A 16,413-nucleotide genomic window follows, 5' to 3' on the forward strand; every position below is an offset into this window, starting at 1 on the left:
AACAGGCAGAGGACTCAAAGAGACATGAAGACATGAAGAGACATTTCTCTAAAGAGGACATACAGATGGCCAACAGACATATGAAAAAATGCTCAACCTCACTAATCATTAGAGAAATTCAAATAAAACCACAATGAGATACCACCTATCCCCAGTCAGAATGGCTATCATCAATAATTTATAAACAAGTTCTGGCGAGGTTGTGGAGAAAAGGAACCCTTGTGCACTGTTGGTGGAATTGCAGATTGGTGCAGCCATTATGGAAAACTGTAAGGAGGTATCTCAAAAAATTGAAAATAGAACTACCTTACAACCCAGCAATTCCACTCCTGGTTATATATCCAAAAAAATCCAAAACACTAACTCGAAAATATATGCACCCCTATGTTTATTGCAGCAATATTCACAATAGCCAAGATATGGAAACAACCAAAATGCCCATCAATAGACAATTGGATAAAGAAACTCTGGTATATTTATACAATGGAGTATTACTCGATCATAAAGAAGAATGAAATATTACCATTGCAATGACATGGATGGACCTAGAGTATATCATCCTAAATTGAGTAAGCCAGATGGAGAAAGACAAAATACCATATGATGTCACATATGTGGAATCTACAGAAAGAATAAATTAACAAAGAAAACAGAAATAAACTCAGAGATATAGGAAAAAACAGAGGGTTGCTAGGTGAGGGAGGTGGGTATGGGGAAGAAGGTAAGGATTTAGAGAGTATAAATTTTAGTCACAATATAGCCACGGGGATATGAAGACAGTTTGGGGGATATAATCAATAATGTTGTAAAGATTTTATATGGAGTCACATGGGCACTTGTCTTATTAGAGACAAGACTTCATGAACTGTGTAGATGACTGACCACTGTGCTGTATACCTGAAGCTGAAGGTGAATGATATGGAACGTCAAATATAATTTTTTTAAAAAAATACACACACACACATACACTCACCCACATACATACACACACGGTGCCAAAATATGTATGCACACATTAAGAAAAAAAAAATCCAAATTGTAATACTCAAAATATACCGATAACAAAAGATGAATACAAGTTATGTGTATATGTATTTTTGACCCCCCAGTTATATAGTCACAAGATGTAGAGCACAGCATAGGAAGTAGAATCAATGGAAGTGTAACAGAAATGTACGATATAGGAGGGGGTAGTCAATTTAGGGAAGGTGGTTATCACCTTGAGAGGCGTGTAAATGTCTAACTATGACATTGTTTTGTACACCTGACACGAATAAAAAACTAAAGAAAGAAAGAAAAATGAAACATGCCAAAGTGAAAAAAACCAAAAACACACCAATAGAATTTAAGTATTTACAAAGTACAGTAGTCCATAAATGCTTTCCAACTATTCTTTGTGACCAACTATCAGCTGATTGAGCTGGAAACATTCAAAGTTGCTGTAGTGTGGAGTGTGTTCTGCAATGGGGGTAAAAACTAACTCACTGCACAGTAAAAGGACTTATAACAATGATGGATACAAACCCTAAATAGGAATACACTTTTGAATCCCCTTGAGGTAGAAATCTGGTAATTTCGTTTTGAGTCACGGAGGTGTGTGTGTGACTGTGTCACGGGAATGGTGATATTCTAACGCAGTGCTCTTCCTACTTTTTACATCCGTGTGCATGTTGCACGAGCTCCGAGCCTCTTTGAAACTCGTACTGGGTTAGTTTCCACATAGAGGAATTTAAGGACAGAAAGATGGAAAATTCCTTCTAGATGCTTCTAAAATTAGGATAGATCTCAAGAAAAATGACATGAATCAGGATCTATACGAACGGCAATAAAAATAAAAAAGGCATTAGAATATTTCATGTTTTATAATAAAGAAGAATTCTATATTTCTAAGCATCATGGACATAAGTGTTTGTTGCTTTCTAAATCTATTCCTTTACATAACATTCTTATTTTCTGATGGAAGCCAGTGTTGTGGCTATTCATTCTCCTATATCATTATTGCTGATTAAAGATTAAAACATTTCACATGAAACTTAGTACCTTTTGTTATTTAAAGAAGAGAAACTCTCTGCTTTATCTGTTACATCTTAAGTCACTCACTATAACTATATGAATCAGATATAAGGACAATTGAACAAGAACCTCTAGTCCTATTCATCCCGTGGGAGCACAGCTGTGACGTATTTCGGAGAGCTTTGTGATTGCTCAGCCTTAAGCACAACCTTATAAAATGAGGGGCTTTGAAATGCAGGTCAGGGTAGAATGCAAAGCAAACTGCTGGCAATAATATTAACCCTTAGCCAGGACGAGGTTTCTGGTTCAGCTCTGAGGGCAGAGAACTGGTGGAGCCAAAGACAAGCTTCCCAGGTCAGAGAGTAAGTACAGAATGTTCTCACGCCCCACATGTGAAGGGCTTTTCTGAATTATTTTTGTTGACAGATGCTTTCCCTGCTTGCTCTTTTACTCAATACTGACTTTTTTTTAAATTAATGATTACATGTAGCGTTTTTTTTTGTGTTGTTGTTGTTTTTGCTTGAATATTAATTTTTGACTGAAGGGATTCTTGGGTACACATATTTTTGAAGTATTCAACTCATTTTTAAGTGCTGTTCTTTCTATGTAAATAGTTGATTATGTGAACCTAGGGAACATTCTTTTTCACTTTATTTTAAGTTGAAATGCCATGATTTTTATAGACAGAGAAAAGAGGCCTTGAACTTTTAAGTACCTAACTAGAAACTACTTGGAAATATAATGTGCATGTGGATTAGGTGTGAAAACACGTTTCTATTTTAGATATAGTTCTCTATTTGTGCCAAAATTTATTTCTATGGTAATATGTTTTTCACTGATTTTATTGGTATTAATTTTCATTATTAATTGAGTTAAATTGTTCAAGCCATATGTAAGGAAATAAGTTTCCAGTAATATCTACAAAAAACATGAAAAAATGTATATAAAATACAATTTTTGTGCTAATAGACATACCCAGTTTGATATTATCAGATGGAAAACTTAGTAGAACAATCAGTTTTTTGAAATCTTAGCAAAGATACTAAACTTGAATGTCTCAACTCTGTAATAAGAATATTTTACCCAGGATTACTTCTAGAACCATATGAATATGGCATTCAATATATGTGGCCAACTACGTGCCTGGTGGGAGATCGAACAGCAGTTGGATCTTAATTTTTATTCAAGCACTTGTCAGCAAAGGAAATCCTCTTGATTTTAAAAAGGAATCTAATGCGTTTTAACTCTTTCTATAAGACGAAAATTGTTTTCCAAACTCTGCAAGAAGCTTTAGGAACTTCTACTAGACACTCAAGATTACTGTGTACCTACCAAAAAATAAATCGAAAATATTATTTGTAAAGATATATTTACCCGTAAGTTCATTGCAGCATTATTAATGGTGGCCAACACATACAAACGACATAAGTGTCCTCTGAGAGTTGACTGAATAAAGGAGTACTGGTACATAGGCACAGGGGAATACTACTCTGTCATAAAAACTGATGAAATAGTGCATTTTGAACAACATAGATGGAGCCTGAGAGTATCATGCTCAGTGAAAAGAGTCAGAGAGAAAAGGACCAGAACCGTAAGATTTCAATCTTATGTGAGATGTAAACAGAAAGCAACAAATGAACAATCAAAACAAGAAAAGTCATAGACGGAAGCAACAGTATGTGGTTACCAGAGGCTAAAGGGCTTGGGGGGGGTGGATGAAGAGGAGCAAGGGTGTCAAATATATGATAACAGACTGAGACTAGATTTTGGGTGGTAAACACCAAATACAATATAAACATAATGTATTAGAGAATTGGACACCTGAAACTAATATAATGTTATTAACAAATGTACCTCACGGGGACAGAGCCAGGAATGCAGTTTCCAGGCTCTTGGCCTCACGTGGAAAGGTGTTGTCTCAGGTAGTAAATGACATCAACTGTGATTGGATGGTCGTAGGCTGTGACTGGTTGGCTGTCAGTTGTAACAGGTTGGCCATTGGCCACTGTTATAACTGCCATGACTGCATTGGTTGGTTGGCTGGTGGGCAGGCAGAAAAGAGGATGGCGGGTTGCGAAAGGTGTGCCTCCTGCTTCCTGTGTGTCCAACTCAGCCACCAGCGAGAATATAGTGGTATGACTCCCCTTTCTATGGCTCCATGGGTGTTCATTTTTGACCTCACCGTATCCTGCGTTCTTATGTGGGAGGAGAGCTGAGACCCCACATGACACCCTGCATGACATACCTCAATAAATTAAAAACAAAAGAATTACCTGTCTGGAGATATTGTGGTTGGAAAATCTGATGTGACTCTTTCCCTTTCGTGGTGCAGAGATGGAATCCCGAAGGAAGCCCCAGCTCCTAGTGCACCTGACACTTTTCAGCGTGCTCTTCTCACAAACACTGGCGTGGCCTCTTTTTGAAACACCTTTTCTGAAGTAAGTTCTCTTTCAATTCAGACAGTGGAAGATTTCATGTTTATCTAACTGAGAATTTCCTTTCTGTTATATAGAACAACTCATTTTTTTAAAATTTGTATTATTTATTTAAATATTTGTTTGATACGTTTTGCAAATTTTTCCATACCATGTCAAGAAGATTGTTCTTTTTATATCTCTTACTAAAATTATATTAACACATAACATTAGAAACCTGAAGGCCCACAAAATACATTGAATCTGAGTGGCTATTCAAAGATAGAAGATTCTTTGGAGATGATCAATACAAAGCAATATGTCACACCAAGGTGAATTATGAAGTAATTTTTTGACAATTAGAGAAAGGAAACAAGTTAATACACAGATCTTGAGAAATGTTTGGGCCAAATGATGCTATACATCAACAAACATACAAAGTACTTCCAGTTTTCATATTGAATATTAAAAATGCTTCAAAGTTCTATTTTGTATGAAATCTTTCTTCTTGTGGAATTTAACTTTTTGCAAAGCAAAGACATTACAGAGGACGCTTACTTTGCTTAATGCTCAGATAGGCGTTGACCTGATTATCTCTTATGCTTAGGACACACATCTTGTCAAAGTTATATGGCATCTAATTTACAGGATAAACCAAAATTTTACTATTAATACTGTCATAACCATAGAAGCCATTGTCAATTATGCTATCCATATTTGTAAATGGGTGATACTTCCCAAGAGTTTGAGTATTTATTTCAAATGTTTGTAAAACCAAAAGTGCTGCCTTCTGAGAAAGAATGTGTTCTACTTCTATTGTCTTTTTCCTAACATACTGAGTGACAGAATACCATTTGAAGGAGCAAATGAACTTGATCCAGCTTTACTAACACCAGACACTGACATCTTGCCTAATGCATTTGCTGAAATGACAGGTGAGTTCATTTTATTGAGTGTTGTTTTAGAAAATGTATCTCTGAAGTATAAATGTTTTATTTTTGTGTCTCCATGAAGCTATTCCTGCAGCATAACACTGCAGGTTTCCACGTGTCATGGCTCCCTCCAGCCTGACTTACTGCAGCTCTTGCAGCTGTCCATGGTGTTCATGTGCAGAGGCTGCAACAAGCCAGGATGAGCCCATCACTCACTTACATTCTGTTGCACGAAATTCAACGTCAGAAATTATACTAATTCTAGTAAAACTTCAGTGTTTAGGATTCCATGATAGAGGAAGTTCTAAGGCAAGTGTTTCATATCTATATAAAGAAAAGATGCCTAATAATAAAAACTACTCATTCACAGATCCATTTGTCAAAAGCAGCATTTAACTAGAGACAGAGAAGCTCTATACTGAAGACAAAAAATAAAAGCTTCCTTCTTAGGACAGAAAAGTTGGTTGATAGGTCCTAAGATACTCTCCAATTTAAAAAATTTTGTTTCCAAATATTTCCGGAGAAGAAAAAGCAAAAAGCATAATAGTGTTTCTATTAAAATCAGAATAGTTTTTTTCTTATATGTCCTTACTCATGGCACATGAATAAAGCATTAAGATGAATGAATCAATCAATCGATCAAAAAATAGGAACTATTTTTAATATATTTTCCCACCAATATGTCTCAGAGAAGATTTAGTTTGAATGATTCCATTAGTGAGCATTTATATTGAGGTATCCCTCTAAAAAAGCTAATTTGTTTAATTTTTCAATATTTTGGCTGGAAATATATAAAATATCGACATAAATTACAAGAAAATATATTTTACTAGGTTAAAATATCCTTCTGGCCTTAAGCTTGCACAAGAAATATTCATAATAAGCTGATTAGTTTCTTTCTTATTCATTGAGCCACAACAATATTTTAGAAAGAAATTTCTAAAATAATAGTATTCTTTCTTCCTTGTTTTAGGAATGCCAGACATGCTGAGGAAATTATAACCAGCGAGTATAAAAGACTCTTGGGTCAACTTCCTGCCAAAAGACATGTTGAGTCCTTTATTGGAAAACGAGATAGGTAAGAGAATTTATTATTTTTTTCAACACATTGTAATTATTTAATCAGCAAATTATATTTTTGCTGTTCACAATTTATTTCTTTTGTTCCAAATTGATAACTCCTGATAATATTCAATGTAGTTAAAAATAATTCATATTCTCCAGTAAAATATACCAGTCCGATGCATTAGAAAATCAGGCTTTCTTGTAATATAATACTCACTGGTTCAGAAACACCTACTTTACTAAATAGCAATCATTTGTTAATCTGCAATCAAATTGAACTTTACATGGTAAAAATAAGACATAGTATAAAAGGAAACAAATTTTAGAGTTAACCATAGTACCTGTTTTTTAACTTCTTGTTCAAACCAAACATTGGAAGATTCTTTCTTTAACTGGACAATAACTGAATATTTACTAAGTACTATTTAGATCAAATAGCTTTTTTAAAAGCACTTATTTATTAAGAAATTTCCTCTTAATGGCAGAACACAACTTCAAATATTCCCCCATTTATATTATTTTATAAATTATTTGCTCATTTACTACAGAATGTGATTTAACACAACCCCAGAAAATGCCAAAATGTGTTGGATTATTCCTAGTTTCTCTATTTTTAGGTTTTGATGTATTTTTCTTTAGTATTTTTGTGAAAGAAAGTGAGTTGGGTGTTGGAATTCTTTTTTGTCTGACCCAAGATATTTGGAACTTTGTTGTATTTACCATTTCTTGTTAAAACTCTGATTTCTGTTTCCTCATATTTCATAGCAATGACATCACAGAGATCAGTGGCACAGCCGAACCTCCACTGAATGAACAGATCGACAGAGAATCGCTGGATTTTTAATTGAACATTTCGGTATTAGGTAAAGACGGACAAAACTTGGTAAAATGACAAATTATAAATGACTTTAAAAATACAAACTACGTAATTGAAACTTATCTATCTCTCTGCCTCACTATCTATCTACACTCTTTGAAGCAGTAATTCTCAACCTTGGCTGCCATTAGACTCCCCTGGAGAATTGTTAAAATACCGATGTCTGGCCTTACCCAAAACTCATGGCCAGGAAATTAGTGCCTCTAGAAGTATGGCTCTAGACATTGGTATTTTCTAGGGCTCCCCAGCTGATTCTATTGTGCTTCTAGAGTTAAAAATGGTGAGTGTTGAGGTATGTGGTCTGAATCTGGAAACAGGTTTTATCAAAAGTGCTGATATTTAAAACATGTAAAGCATTTTCAATTAGCAATTTGGAATCACATGGAATTCCCTTTATGTGCATATTCAAAACCTGATTTTACTAAATTCTGCCTAGAGTTCTTTTGTCTGTGAGATCCTGTAAAACCTGTTTCTCTCTGTGGTGACAGATATTGGACAATAACAGGAAGTGGGATGATCTCTCTTTTTATTCCAATTATTTTGTTTAGATGTTGAGTACTAAGCACAATACTGGTTGGATGAGTTCAGACAAGATGACTGTCTTTGACCCAAGATTATGATTTTGTAAGAATAGTTATAGCTACTTAAGGGTTGAAGAATAATTCATAGATAATAACTAACCTCAAAGATAATTATTTAGCCCCAGAACACAGATAATAGCATAGGATACACATTATCTCTTTTTTGGATGCTTTCTCATCTAAGAGCCTTAACATGCACAATGTCCCTTTCTGGTTGACAGGGAGGAGGATGTCACTTCAGAAATGCTGAAAAGGTTCTTTGGAAAAGGCTGATGACAGCTCCCCAATGGTGGGTCTATCTGAGTGTTTTATTTTATTCTTTCCGCAACCATTCAGTTATTTAAGTAGGTAAGAGTCACTTAATAAGATACATCTTAGAGATCTCACAATGAGACCGCATCTAAGAAGGATACTTTGATCTGAAGATAACTCCAAGCCAGGAGACAGCTTAAAACAATTTATGCAGGGTAGTGATCACCTAACAGAGAAAGCTAATAAGGAGTAAACAGTATGGTATCTCCTAGTTTTATCAGTCATATTCCCATCCTTCTGTAAACATATAAAACAGTGGAGTCTGACACACACTAATGAGAAACACTGGCTTTCTTTGGAGAACCAGCCATGCTGCTTTTGTTAATTCAATGTTTAGTCCCACAATTGACTACTAGCACCTCACTGAAGTACAGGAAATACGAGCAAATTACAGCATGACTCGTTATTGTGAAAATAGCAAGGCACTCTGGGTCTAATTGTATTCCTGAAGTACAGCAAACTTCTTGCAGCAAAAGTCCAATTGAGGTTATTTTACCTGTAAAGGGAATGTAAGTACTATGACTCCAATAGCAGTCAGTGTAAAATATATTTTGAAAAGAGAAAGTACAAATAGGTTTTTTGTTTGTTAACTGATAAACTTGTTATCACAGTTGTTTTTATCTGTACATGGATACAAGACATATTTCTAATCTGAGGTAGTTTAAGGTTGACATTAGCCCATAAAAAATATTTATGAAACTTTGCAAGTGCTCAGTCATCACTGTATCAGAGGTTGGCATAATTTTTCTTTAAAGGCTATGCAGTAAATATTTTTGGTTTTGTGGCCTATATGTTTTCCATTACAGCTGTTCAGCTTGATGTAATAGCATGAGAGCTACCAAAGATAATATGTAAGATGAAAGAGATTTATTTACACATAAAACTTTATTTGTAAAACATGAAGGTAGGCTAGACATCTAGCTATGTCAAAGAGAGTAAACTGGATTAGCTGAGACATAAGACTATTAATGGTCTTTCTTCAGTTCCTGGAGGAAATATCTAAGGTTTTCATTAGCGTCTTCAAGAGTGGACAGGGTGTCTGGGAAGACACCTGCGCCATTGGTTGCTTCTGTCCACTGATTACCCCTTCACCTCTAACAGAGATACAAAGTCAGGGGCTCTGGATCTGCCCATTCTTTATTATAAAGGATATTTCAGAGAAACAAGTCCTGTTGCTCAAAAAAGCTATGTAATCACACAGCTTCTAGGAAGAATATTTATAAGAAGAAGTCCTCTCCATTAAATTAAGAAATACAATACACACTAAAACACAAAGGAGGATAAATCACTCAGGTGTTTTTAGTTGTTTGATCTGATCATTTATGTGATTCCATCCCGCCCGCCGCTTTTTTTTTTTTTTCATTTCTGTTTTGAATGCATAGGACTGAATAAATCATTTTGACAGAAAACCTTAAAGCTCAATCATTTGTGAAAATACAAATGGGTCATTATTAATGACTGACCAGCGAGCCCCTTCATATTGCAGTTCCATTTGTGACAAACAGTCCTTTGGAAGATTCCCTCTTGATCTAACACAATCTCCTCTGATAGGCTGTTGACAGGGCAAAGAGAAACGGAAGTGTATCAAGTGAGTGGAAAAGGAATGACAGTAATATGCTATAAATAAAAATGTTTTTACACATGTACACCAATTCTTTCTTTTTCAGAATTCTTGAAGAAAAATGATGAGGTGAAGTAATTATGCTTTGATTTCTACATAAAAAATTCAATAAAAGCACTTCAAAATCAAAACTAACTAAAATTCTGTGTTCTTTAGCTGTGACTTATTTTATTCCAACATAATAACTATTGCTTACATTGCAAATATTATTTCAGAGTTCTTAAATTTACCTTTAACTCATGAAAATTCTGGAATTCCAGAGCCTGTGTATCTTTTCTAACAAAGATCTATTTAATGATAAGTAAACACCGTGTTAATTCCAATTATACGAGGAGAGGCGTAATGGAAGGGTAGTAAAAGAGCAACATTGATGTGTTTATTTATTAAGGGTACTTAACTATTCAGAAGAGTGGAACAGATAATCAGTGTCTCCAAATTTGAATGTTAAGCAGATGGAATGCTGTGTTAAATAAATCTCAAAATGTCTAAGAGAATACCATCAAAATAAAAATTCTTTCTTCAAAAAATATTTTCAAAAAATGTTATGCGTTCCCACATCAGCAGGAAAACTTTATTTTGAATGGGATTAACAGTCTCTCAAATTTAGATCTCTAATTGCTAAAGACTCTTTTATACTGTAGTGTTTCAATGAAGGAAAATGGCCTCTGCTTCTGACATTGGACCTTTTATGATGTGTTAAGTATGTCAAGAAGGTAAACTGAGTAGAGCAGTTGTTTTTCAGTAATATTTTTTTACATAATCACTCAAAAATGTTACATACCAGCTTCCATCAATGAAGGTACATTTGGAGACACAACTATTTTCCCAAAATGATTCCATGAAATTACATATAGAAAATAAAGACCTTTGATTGTCATTGCAAACAATTTCTATTGTTTGATTAATTTAAAGGAAATGGCACTACCTTGTTTTAGCACTAAAGTTGTATGCATTAGATAGGTCTTTTTGATATGTAAGGTAGGACTATCTGAATGTTTTATTATGTGTGAGTCCTAAAATAACAGTGACTTAATAAGAGCGAACTTCCTTACTCACATTAGGCCATACATAAAATGTCAAGGGACAGTATGATGGTTCAGTTCCACGAAGCCCGCAGAAATCTAAACCCCTTCCAGGTCACCTTTAATCTCCTAGGGCACGGCCCTTCTCCTCATGATCCAAAGTTGCAGCTGGAGATCATATCTGCTTTCTTGCAGATATGGTGGAGGAAGAGGCAGGAGGAAAAAAAAAAAAGAAGCGAGAAAACAAAAGTATATACTGGTTCGGCTGACATCTTATGCTAACATCTCCTTGAGGAGAACATACTTTTATGGTGATAGTCATTAGCAAAAGAAGCTGGGAATGTTTTGTTTAGTTTTTGTTTTATGTGCCCCACCAAAAACTGGAATTTTATTAATATAGAACAAACAAAATTTTATGTGGAGACGTTTTCTTTTAAAACTCAGGCTATGGATCTTAAATTCTAATGAAGAAGTCTTAAAGAAATGATAGAGCAAGTGGGAATCAGAAAGATCCCAACCATTAATGATGAACCAATATTATCACAAGGCAAAGCATTGCTCGCTTTCCTTTGCTGCAATTAGAAAACATGGCTACATAGTGAGAGTCTACAGCTACAAGTAACTGCAAAACGGTTTACACAAGTTGAGGTGAAGTAGACTAAATATATCTTTTTTACATCTGATTTCACATATTGTTAAATAATTAAGTGACTTTTCTACACAAAGCACTGCACTGAGAATAGAAAGAGGCCAGATATTATTTACACACAAGAAATTTATAAAGATCAAATTGGGCCGCAGTAGTAACACAATTTGATAATAAATCTAAAGAATTTCATTTTATTTTATTAACTTAAATGCTTTTCAACTTCTTTCCTATACTTTCAAGAACTATGTATTGAATGCCTCTGATGTGCAATGTGATTATCTGAGAGTTGGGTTCTGGGCAGAGGGAACAGCAAGTTCCAGCGAGGGAAGGGTCCTGGCGTATCTGGACAGCAAGGAGGGCAGTGCGGCCGGAGCTGTGTGCACTGGAAAGGGCTGAGCAGGAGATGAGGTGAGAGAAGTCACCAAGGACTAGACCTCGTGGGGCCTCACAGGCTCCGGAAGGACTCAAGGACTGAGATGAGGAGATGGTACGGAGTTTGGGACAAGGATGTGGCATTATCTGAAATCTATTTTATAGGGTTGTTCAGGCTGCTACATTGGGAATAGGGTGAAGGGCTGGAGGGGTGCTAGGGATGGAAACAGGGAGACAAACGCGGAGGCTACTGCCATGAATCAGGTGAAAGACGACAGTGGCTACCAGGGCGCAGACAGCGCAGGTGGGGAGCAGTGGAGTCTGAATACGTCTTGAGAGTGAGTCACATTATTTGCTGATTGATTGAGGATATGAAAGAGCAAAGTCCAGAATGTTTCCAGGTAAAACACCTGAGCAACTTGAAGGATGGACAAGATGGGGGGAAGGAGCTTCCAGAACTCCAGTTGAGGAGGCTAGATTTGGGTATTTCAAAGCTGATGCTGAATAGAGTTGGAGACACACCTGAGGAGTCCTGAGGAGATGCTGCGCTGAAGACAAGCAGTTGGGAGGCTTCAGTATATAGATGAGATCACCAAGGGACCAAACGTAGCTGACAAAGCATCTCAACACGTGATCCCTGGGTGGTTCATTTACTCAGCTGCCATAACAAAGGACCACAGAATGGGGGCTTACACATCGGAAGTTATTTTCTCACAGTTCGGAAGCAGATGTCCAAAATCAGGGTGCTACCCACCCTGACGGCTGTGAAGGACTATCTGGCCTTCCCTGGCTTCTGGTACTTTGCTGGCAATTCTTGACCTGTGGAAGCATCACCACGCTTTGCCTTAATCTTCACATGTTGCTGTTGTCTGTTTGCGTGTGTGTGTGCATGTATGTACGTGTGTGTGTCTCCAACTTCCCCTTTTCAGGAGGACACCTGACATGATGGATTAGGACCCATGCTAATCACCATTTCGACTCGGTTACCCCTGTAAAAAAATCACCTGTCTCCAAATAAGGCCACATTCTGAGGTACTCAGTTTTAGGACTTCACCAATTGAATTTGGGGTGACACAGTTCAGCCCATCACACTGAGGCTCTCCAACTTTAATAGGGTGGGATGTTGAGGGGGAAATGGGGTAAAAAGGAAAGAAAGAAGAAGCCAGTGAGTTAGGAGTAAAATAGGAGAAAAACAGGAAAGTGTGTAGTTTTGTAAAACAAGTAAGAAAGTCTTCCAAGGAAGAAGGCATCATTAACAATGTTATGCTGCTGCTGTGAAAATAAGAATTACTAACTGTTTTTTTAAACAAGTAATATTAATAAGTAACCTACTATGTGCTCAGCACTGTTCTGTGTTATGGTGATACAACAGTGACCAAAACACAGACAATATTCTGCCCACATGGAGCTAACAATCTATTGCCTAAAACAGATGAGACAAGAAAGTAGTTAAGGAAAATAATATTGTGTTAGAAAATGATGAGTTCTGAGGAGAAAATTTAATGCACACAAAGAACATATTAAGTGTTAAAATTTTTTTGGAAATGTTGAAATTTAACATGATGTTCCCAGAGTAGGCTTCCAATAAAGTAAATTTTAAAAAGCAAACAAACAACAACAAAAAAAAAAAAAAAACAGAAAGAAATGAGCTGTCTGTATGAGAAAATCATTGTAGACAGAAGGAATTCCAGATGCAGAAGCCCTGAGCTTGGGACTTACCTATTATAAGGAACGGAGAGGAGACCAATTTGACTGAAGGGAGAATGATTAAGGTACAGTGTAAGAGAGAAAGCCAGAGATGTTTTAAGGAACCAGGCTGCATATTAAATCATAGGTCATAGCAAAACTTTGGTTTTCATTTTGAATAAGATGGGAAGCCAAGGATAGAACTGGCTCCCTCCCTGCGCAATCTAAAAAGACACCTGCCTTCAAAACCTTGATCTGCACACAGTGATCTCAGACTTTCTAGCTTCTCTTTTTTTTGTTTTCCATTCCATCCTTCCTTGTTTTTTCCCCTTCCTTTTTTCCTTCCTTCTTTCCTTCCTTCCTTCCTTTCCTTTTCCATAAATTTTCCAAACAGACCACAGTTAACTGTTGCAGGTACTATTATAAATATCGAACATGAGTGAACAACCGAGGATATCTAGGTATTTGAGGAAAACTTGAAGAAGGAAAGGGCCAACTTTAAAAAATTAATATGGCTGAAAAAGAAATGTCAGAGAATAAAAATAAAATCTTAAAGATAATCTAAACATATTGCATAAATAAAACAAGGCCTTGATTCAAGAACAGTAAAGAAAATGCTCTTGGACTGTGAAATTGCCTAAATGAAAATAAAATTTAACAGAAGTGTTGTATGTAAAATCAAGCAAATTGCCTCCAGTTTTAGAGATAAATTATAAATAAAAACATGAGACACAGATAATCCAAACAAAAAGTCTGACAAAAGAAGTTTTAGAACAAGAAAAAGAAGAACCTCGATGGGAGAACACAATTAAGGAAATATCAGAAAAGTCATTTCTACCTTCCCTACGTTATACTTATTGTGACATCCGACCACATGCCTATTTCACTCCTCAATAAACGCACATTCTACAGAATATAAACTGTCCCAGAATATCTAATTATTAATAGATCGTTGAATTTCTCAGTTTGAGTCAAGTTATCAAGTAGTCAAACTGACTACATTCTTTTGTGAAAGTCACAAAACGTTCTGTGATAATTGGTTGCAAAAGCAGCAAATTAACTCTTAAAATGTCTCTAGACATCCTAACCATTTTCATATTTACGGCTTCTGGGGGTAATAAATTCCACCGCTTAGTTTTCTAACATCTCTGCAAGAATTAAATTGAATGTATGCAATCTAATAAGCAGAGTTGCATATTTCCTTCTGTGTTTATGTAAATAAAAACTATATATTACCAGATGTTGCCTTAATATTAAACGAACACATACCACACTGTTTCCAGTTTTCAGATACAGAAACTATTTTACAGGATATCTCAAAGATAAAGACTAACAATTGTACAATAATATCTGTGAATTCCTGAGACCCTTTGGAGCCACACATTTTATTAGATCTAGACTTTAGAAAAATATATTCCAATTATTTATTTGCCTATTCTTGTTTAGGGCTCCATCTCAAACTGTACCCTTTCTGGTTAACAGAGCAGCTGCAATTGTTTGAAAAGACAGAGAGCGGAAAAGACACATGAAAGGCATCTGCCTTTTCACAATCTTCTGTTGACAGATTTCTCTCCTCCACTATCAGAGAGAAAATATTTCCTTATTCCTTCTCTTTTGCCTCATGTAATGTAAGTCTCCAGCCAGATGCATCTCCTTTCATACTTCAACTTTTCTCATTTTTACCCCACACAAATGTGCTCTTTCTTTCTGTTTTTCTTGGACACTCGCTTTGGTTTCACAATTTTGCTTCTTTCGCTCTGGCTCTTTTGTTGTTTATAGAGTCTTGGCTCCATGCACCAGGGCATATCTCTTTGCTCCTTTTCTTACCCACACGTTAACCTCATTTGTTCCAGTGACAGAAAATTCATATACGCATCTGTGTCCTCAGATTTCTTTTTGTCTCTTCAATTTTCTTCTATTAGGTCGGAGCTTGAATTAGAGCAATGGACAAATATTGAATTTCTTGTTAACTTTGGCAAGAGTGGAGGTGAAATCAAGCACTTGTTAGCCCAAGTTTATGGGGATAATGCCATGAAGAAAACGGCAGTGCACAAATGGATTAAATGTTTTTCTGAGGGTAGAGAACGGGCTACTGATGAAGAGAGGTCAGGGCAGAGAATAATGAGCCAACAATGAGCCAACCTGACGAAAACATTGCAAAACTTCTTTGGATTGTACTTCAAAATCGTCAGTTGACTGTGAAAAGCATAGTAGACCAAGTAAACATCAATAGAGAAACAAGAAAATTTTAACTGAAAATTTTGGCATGAGAAAGATGTGTGCAAAAATGGTCCTGAAAGACCTCACAGATGAACAAGAGCAAAGGAGAGTTCAAGTTTGCCGAGACCTTTTGGAGAGGTAAGACGAGGTCTGGGGCCATGTTATCACTGGTGATGAAACGTGGGTGTACCAATACAACCCTGAAACAAAATGTCAAAGTGCACAAAGGAAGTCAGTCAATTCTCCATGACCAAAAAAGTTCCACCCGTGCAAATCAAGAGACAAAACGATGTTACTAAGCTTTGTTAATACCAGAGGGATTATTCATTATGAATTTGTACCAACTGGACAAACAGTTGACCAAGTTTACCTTTTGGAAGTGCTGGAAAGGCTGCGTGAAAAAGACGAAATCAACCTGCACTTTTTGCTAGCAATTCATGACTCTTGCATCACGACAATGCACCAGCTCACATGGCACTGTCAGTGAGGGAGTTTTTAGCAGTAAACAAATCACTGTATTGGAACACCCTCCCTACTCACCTGCTCTGCCTCCCAATTACTTCTTTCTTTACTCAAAGATAATGAAAATATTGAAAGAAAGACATTTTGACAACATTCAGGACATGAAGGGTAGTAAGAAGACAGTTCT

General features: G+C 36.1%; 1 long non-coding RNA gene across 1 annotated transcript; it reads left to right on the forward strand.

Annotated features, from left to right (window-relative positions):
* The first annotated feature begins 2,317 nt into the window (after window positions 1-2,317).
* On the forward strand, window positions 2,318-5,341 carry LOC117016330 (uncharacterized). The gene is made up of 3 exons (XR_004421866.1): window positions 2,318-2,375; window positions 4,346-4,451; window positions 5,268-5,341. It is a non-coding gene; the product is annotated as an uncharacterized LOC117016330 (long non-coding RNA).
* Window positions 5,342-16,413: the final 11,072 nt, after the last annotated feature.

Source organism: Rhinolophus ferrumequinum, chromosome 3 (genome assembly GCF_004115265.2).
Source record: "Rhinolophus ferrumequinum isolate MPI-CBG mRhiFer1 chromosome 3, mRhiFer1_v1.p, whole genome shotgun sequence".
Lineage (NCBI taxonomy): Eukaryota > Metazoa > Chordata > Mammalia > Chiroptera > Rhinolophidae > Rhinolophus > Rhinolophus ferrumequinum.